Raw genomic sequence first — 7,735 nt, forward strand, 5'->3', positions numbered from 1 at the left:
CGCGCAGGGCGCGCGGCGAGGGAGGGGGCCACGGGCCGGGGCAGCAGCCTGAGCCCCCCGGGCGGACGCGCGCTCAGCCCCGCGATCGCTCTGGCCGAGCTGCGCCGGGCGCGGGCGGGCGAGTGAGGAGGAGCCGGCGAGCGAACGAGCGAGCGGGGAGCGAGCGGGAGGAGGGAGGGGGCTGGGGCCGAGTCTGTGCCGAGCGAGTGCGACGAGAGAGGGAGGGGGCGGGCGGGCGGCAGGGAGAGGGGCCGTCGCGCCCCGGGGCCAGCCTCCTCCTTCAGCCGCCGGCCCGTCTGCCCCGCAAAGTTTAACGCCAATTCCCCTGGCGTCCTGTGGGCCAAGCGTTTCCTCCCGGCCGATGCTCACGGCAGCCCTGCGCTGGCCAGGCGAGGCCGGAGAGCGTTCTGACCATTTTCCAGACGGGGAGATGGAGGCCTCAAACCCGAGTGCAGCCTTCAGTCTGCGAGCAGCCTAGAGCTTTCCGTAGCTCGGCCTCCCAGAGAGATCCCAGTCCCAGTTCTCTCAACTGTATGGCAGCCCTCCCAGGCCCCTTTGGGCCCCAACCAGCCCTCTGTCCTGCCAGCCTCCCCTGTTCCCAAAGTGAGTCTCCTAACCCAGAAAGTCTCCAACTCTGGGGATCCGATGAGAGCTGTCAATCTCCCTAGAACAATACAAATGGCCACGAAATTGTGCATCCAATACTTGGGGGGTCCTAGCCCTGTGAAGCCCAACCAGGGACTACAAATTAAAATTTGTCTATGTTCTAGTCCGAGTTCCATCTTTCACATCCCCACTGTCAACCAGCCGCCAGAGCTAGCCAAGGCTTCCTCCGAGCCCAGCCCCTAGGCTCTGCTGTATTCGCGCCCTTCCCCCATCTGAGCTGGAGTTCGAGGCCCACGCTCCACGCTGTGCTCTTGCCCAGCCCTGATTTTCAGCATTTGTCTTTTCTCCACAAATGGAGGTGGTGGGGGACAGTAGATGGGGGAGAAAGGCAGATGCTCGGGGACAGGCATTGGCAAAGGGCTACACGGGGGACAGGCTTGTAGGCACTCTCAGAGACTCAGACGGATTGTGTGGGCTACCTTTGCAGACCTGCCAGCTTCCCAGGCCTGTCACCCCAATTTAGAAGCCCTCCCTCGCCCTCCCCCTACTCCACCTTGCCACACTATCTCCACATGGCAGCCTGAGCAGGCAGAGGGAGCAGATGGAGAGAAGGTTGCAGGCAGTGGCGGCAGGAATATGTCTTTAGCTGAGTGGCGGAGCTGGGAGTCCCTATAAAGAATGGGTGGGGGAGGTGAGCGCAAGGTGGGAGCCGGCTGGAGGGGAGAGGAAGCACTCTGGCCTTGGGGATCAAAGGACCGCCACACCCAAAGCTTTCCCATTCATTCACTCATTCAGTGCTTTTTACAGGCACTCACTACAGAGGCAAATCTGCCTCAGGCTTGGCGGACAGAGAGTCCCCAGTAAAACCTCTCCTTGACTGCAAGAAGTTTCCATTCCTGCCATTTACCAGGTGGTTTTTATAAAAAAAGGAGGCTGAGACAGGGGGTGCATAAAACCTGATTTCTCCCTTGGGGAAGATGAAGCCTCCCATTGCTTTGCTGTATTAGGCCGAAAGCTCTGTAAGGAGCGGCCTTGCCTGATCTCGCCCATCACCGCACATGTAGGGCCTGCACAATACTAGCGTGCACGGTAATACTTGCTGAATGGAAACATAGACAAGCAAAGAAACTGAAGAAAACAGAAAGGGAGAAAGTAGTGAGAGAAAAACAAAGAGACAGGCCAGCTCCACACTTGGCGGCCAGGAAACAGGTGTTTGTAAGCATCTCCTCTTTGCCAGGTGCTCCTACCACATATTTCATGGTTGCTCATGTCAACTTCATCATGATCCTTCACCGTGACACATGATTGACTCCATTTGACAGAGAAGCACCTGAGTCCTCGGGGAGGTCACAACCTAGCTGATGGGACAAGGTAGATTCAAGACCAGGTCTGAGTCCAGAGCCAGAACCCATCCCCTCTCAGGAATATGATGGCTGTCTCCACGCTGTGATTCGGTAGCTGTCCCCTGGCACTTTGACAGCGCCTCGGTACCAGCAGGCCACAATGATTAAAAGTCCATCATCAGGGTCACTCTTGTGGCAAAGGCATTGGGCGTCTAGAAGGTCTTTACTTGCACGAGGGTATGTTATATGGAGGAAGTGGTACCGTTAAATTATTAACCCATTAAATAACGCAGAATTTACTCATTCCTTTGGCCAGCTGATTTACTTTCCCCTGCACAGAGAAAAGTCCCGAGATAATAGGACATAGAACTTGCAATCTGAGATTATGATGGTGGGAAGTCTCTCTCTCTCTTTTTTACGACTCACCCCCCCACCCCGCCCCAAGAAGAAATACCACGGTGAGAACAGCATGAGGAGCTTGTGGACGAAAACTCTCCCCCATCACGTTTTGGATATTCACATTACAGATGAGAAGACTGAGGCTCAGGGGGACAGTAACTTGCTCAAAATCGTACACCTGGTCTACCTTTCACCCAGGCTTGTGCTCTGTTACCTCAAGGCAGCTGTGTCCTTGATTCCGGTGTCAGGGTGGACTCCTTGCTACTCATGGCTGCCCAGGGAAAAAAATCCTAGCGTCTGTGCAGAGATATGTGTCCACAACTCCTGCTACATGTTGCCACTTGATAAATCAGCTCTTAGGCAATTAAAATTGGTCGGGAGACAAAAGGATTAGATCGTGTCCTCACCTCTTTCTGCTGGGTAAGAAGGGCAAGTTATTTAACCTCTCTGAGCCTTATTTTCCTCTTCTGAGGAGAAGAGATAAGAATAACACTTACCATGTGGGCTGATGGACCCAAGTGGATAATAATATCCCTGTGTCAGGAGGGGAAACAATAATACTTATTTCAGAGGGTTAGAGACGAGTTCCCATGTGTCGATGAACTAAAGCATTGAGCCCAGGTCAGACTGTAAGGAAAACTCTCAGCTTCATTCTCAAAAATTTGGTGTTGTGAGAGGCAGCAGGAGGTTAAGAGTCCTCAATGTTGATCCCTCCTCCGCTGACAGGCTGTGTAATCCTAGGTAAGTCATCAGCCTCTCTGGGACTCTGTTTCCCTGTCTATCCATCCACCTATCCATCTATCCATCCACCCATCCATCCATCCACTCACCCATGGCACTCGCTTATCCATGTATCTACAAATACCGTTTGAGCATCGACTATTTATTGAGTAGTTACTAGGTGCCAAACTCTTGCTAGAAGCTATGGGTGCAGAAGATTCCATCCTTCGCTCTCTAGGGCTGAGAGTCTAGTGAAGTCTGGAAACATGAGGGCCAAATCCTTTCCAGGACTGATGCTCTATGCCAAGGGAGACAGTGTAGCAGAGGGCTTAAAGCAGGCTTTGGAAACTGACAGATCTGAATTTGAATTGTTTCTCTCCTGCTGACCGTGGTGTGACATTGAACAACTGACTTAACTTCTCTGAAACGGCTTCATTGAAAACCTGTGACTTAGATTAAATGAGACAATTATTAGAAAGCACTGAGGAGAGTACACATAGCCTACAATAAAACTGTCCGTCCATCTGTCCAACCATTCATCCACCCATCCTAACAACAAATATTTTTCTGAGCATCTACCGCGTGCCAGACACTGTCCTAGGCACCAAAAATGCAGCAATTAACAAGAGGAAGCTCTCTGGAGCTTACCTGGTGTAAGTGAGAGATAGACAGTCAATCCTTTAATAACGTAGAATTTCAGAGAGCTCCAGGTTCCAAGAGGAAGAAAAATGGGATGATTTGCGAGTCAAGGAGGCAAGTGCTTTTTGAGTGCTTGACGATGGCCTCCCAAAACTAGAAGGCATTTAAGCAGAGAAGTGATTAATAAGAAGGAGGTACCAGGCTAAGATCTGGGGAAGGCGTGCTGCAGGCAGAGGGCACAGAAACCACAGGCTGAAATAGGGTTGTTGCAATAAATGGTAGCCATTGTCAGCATGCTTCTATGATGCCATTTCTCTGTCCACAGAGATCACAGCGCACCAGGGCTTGATTTTGAGATCGCTGGGAGTGTACCCTCAGTCTTGACTCTCTCCATTAACTACAATGTTGGGGGTTTCAGTTCTTATCCACACTCCTGCCCCACCCAAACCCAGCACCACATTTCACCCCCAGCAACGCCTGCTGTTAGGAAGGTCTTCTCTAGGGCGGGAGGGGGGGCGGGTGTGGATATAACTTCTATCTTGGAGTAAAAGTGAAATACAAAAGAGACATCTTGAAAGAGAGGGAGAGAGTTTGAAACAACAAAACGGCAAGAGTGCAGCCCAGGAGACAAACCCATCCTGAGTCTTTGAAGGGCAGGCCAAGCATCCAACCAGCATCTCCTCCGGCGTTCTCAACCAGGTCTTCCTAACTTCCCATGAGCCCATGCAGCCCCATGTGGAGCAATGTGGCAGTCACATGACTCTGGCCAGATGCTAACAAGGGAATGGTCAGCTGTGACGCAGACACCCTCATCCAGTGTGGATGAAGATTACCTGGAATTACCTACATAATGTGGATTACCTAGAAAGAAGCAATTATGCCTCTGGGGTTTCCTTGGAAATGCTCGATCTGTCTCTACCACCTGCCCTGGTTCTTGAGAAATGCCCATACACAGCAGCGATTTGACAGGGAGACAATGCTTTTATTTCAAACTGAAAGTTTACAGAATACAAAGTGAGCCTGCAAGATAGATTTGCATTCTCTAGAAGCTTGCCTGGTCAGATGAGAAAGGAAACCAGCGTACTTTGGAAACATGAAGGAGGTTAAAAGAGAGAGACAAACATGTAGGATCTGATAAGACCCCACAGTCAAGTTCCTGCAAACTCAGCCAGGAGACTTCCCTGGGTTTATGCTTTTGGGCCTCAAAGGTGAGGGAAAAAAATCAATTAAAGATACTGTGTATATTTATATACTCTGTTGGCATTATAAGCTGTAACACGTACATTTTTCATACCGTGAAGAACAGCCAGGTTCTGCAAAGAGGCACACGTCTCTGGACTCTTCTAAGGCTTTCGTGTTTGGTGACCCGAGGAGCACCTGTGTCCTCGGGAATCAGCAGGTGTGTCTGGCCTCAGACGTTCTTGAGTTTCTTCCTCAAAGTGCCACCTAGAAACCTCCGTTTTCTTGTCTATATCAAGTGAGGGATATCAGTGATGATTTCCTAGGGTTTTTGCAATGCTGAGAGGATGCAGGGTCAGTGTTGAATTGAGGGCCCATCTTTCAGGAGATGCTCAATAAAAGGGAGTAATTATATTGTAACTTACAGACTAAAAGGGAGAAACACAACCCACAACCCTGGAGCTCTTCTCCAGTAGGATTTATTGTCTTTATGTATGTCTAGACCTAAAAGAAAGCCCAGTTGCAGTTAAGGGAACAGAAGAAGTAAAACTCCTAAGCCCATCAGGGGACTCGGCCAATCTAACACATTTTCCATGTGACTCGCTTCACTCAAAATGAACCAAGGCGACACTGTTCTGTTTCATTACAGACACATCCTCCAGCCCTTTGCCTTTCTCGCCAATGTCACCACGTTCTTCCATATGCAGTACCGAAAAGGTCCCTGCTGCCGGGCATCCTGCCCTTCTTCCCAGCTTCCTGCCCAAAGCCCAGGCTTTGTCCCCCCAAAAGTCAGAGGAGGGTGTGGAGAAAAGAAGACTAATGTCTGAGGCTCAGGGGTTTGAGTTTTCCCATTACCTCACACTGTTCTGTGGAAGGAAGCCCCACCCAGTAGCAGCAGGAAGGAAGGCCAAGAAATTTCCCCTGAAGATCATGGATGGGCTTGAGTTCAGGAGCCCAACGAACAGCAGGTGGGAGCTGGAGAGCCAGAAGGCTGCCCCACTAACTCCTGTTGTAATGTCTGTAGGTTCCTTGTCTTCTCTGATCCTTCACCCACGTGAAAAAGGAAAATAATTACGAAAAGTGATCTCTCAAACCTTCCTGGTCCTGAAATTCCTTCATTCTGCAGTGTTAAAAAGACAACATTCAGGGATGCCTGGGTGGCACAGCGGTTAAGCGTCTGCCTTCGGCTCAGGGCGTGATCCCGGCGTTATGGGATCGAGCCCCACATCAGGCTCTTCCGCTATGAGCCTGCTTCTTCCTCTCCCACTACCCCTGCTTGTGTTCCCTCTCTCGCTGGCTGTCTCTCTCTCTGTCAAATAAATAAATAAATAAATAAATAAATAAATAAATAAATCTTAAAAAAAAAAAGACAACATTCAATTGAGTAAATTTGAAGATTTCATTGGCTTTAGTGAGCATTCCTGAATGGGGCAGCATCCCATCCAAGGAGTAGAAAGGAGCTCCGAGGAGTTGTATAAAATGGGTTTTTATGGGAAGGTGGGTGTAGTGAGGAAGAATTTAGAAAAAGAGGGACGCCTGGGTGGCTCAGTCCTTAAGCGTCTGCCTTCAGCTCAGGTTATGATCCCAGGGTCTGGAATCAAGCCCCACGTTGAGCTTCCTGCCCAGTGGGGAGCCTGCTTCTCCCTCTCCCACTCGCCCTGGTTGTGTTCCCTCTCGCTGTCTCTCTCTGTCAAATAAATAAATAAAATCTTAAAAAAAAAAAGAATTTAACAAAAGAAAAGAAAGGATTGTTCTAGCCAAGGTTACTTGCCCTGAGAGGGAATCTGCTGGGGGTGTTATCCTGTAGACGAACTTATCTCTCTTGGGGTGATAGAGCTTCAGTGACAGATTACCTCCACAGACTGCCCAGGAAGTTCCTGACTACATTTCTAGGGAAGGTGCCACCAGCAGTTAGGTTAGGTATTAAGCCCAGTGACTTGGCCTGAGTGACTCCATCTTGGTCCTGTGGTTTTGTTTTTTTTTTAACGGTGGTATCAGCTTCCACGCCCAAGAGATGCTAGGTTCTATCTCAGCTCTCCAGGTGAGAATCAAAGCTGACATTTTAAAGCACCTGCTTAGAGTTTCCCATTTGATATCTCATTTAATAGGAGATTGTATTATTATAACACAAACTCCTACCCTAGCCTACAGCCCCCCCCAGATCCAGCCCCTCCTCCTGTCTGACCTCCTGGTTCCTTCAGGAAGCTCCAGCTGCAAACATTCCTTTTCTAAAAAATTTAAATTCAATGAATTAACATATAGTGTATTATTAGTTTCAGAGGCAGAGTTCGGTGATTCATCATAACACCCAGTGCTCATTACGTCACGCGCCCTCCCTAATGCCCATCACCCAGTTACTGCATCCCGCCACCCCCTTCCCTCCAGCAACCCTCAGTTTGTTTCCTATGATCAAGAGTCTCTTATGGTTTGTCTCCCTCTCTGATTTTGTCTTGTTTTATTTTTCCCTCCCTTCCTCTATGCTCCTCTGCTTTGTTTTTTTAAATTCCACATGTGAGTGAGATCATTATAATGGTCTTTCTCTGATTGACTTATTTCACTTAGCATAATACCCTCTGGTTCCATCCACCGTCATTGCAAATGGCGAGATTTCATTTTTCTCATTTACCAACGTCTTTACAGGTGTATTTTCTGTGTTCTCCCTCTAGATTCTAAGCTCCATGAGTGCAAGGACTTTTTCAGCACAAAGCATATAGGGAGGTTTTTAGTGAAGTCTCATGTAATATTGAATGAATGAGTGTATGAATGAATGAATGAATGAATGAATGAATGAATGAATCTCCCCTTTGCAGATGAGTAAACAGAGGCTCAGAGGGACGAGGAAATGTGAC

This window comes from Ailuropoda melanoleuca, chromosome 12 (genome assembly GCF_002007445.2).
Source record: "Ailuropoda melanoleuca isolate Jingjing chromosome 12, ASM200744v2, whole genome shotgun sequence".
Lineage (NCBI taxonomy): Eukaryota > Metazoa > Chordata > Mammalia > Carnivora > Ursidae > Ailuropoda > Ailuropoda melanoleuca.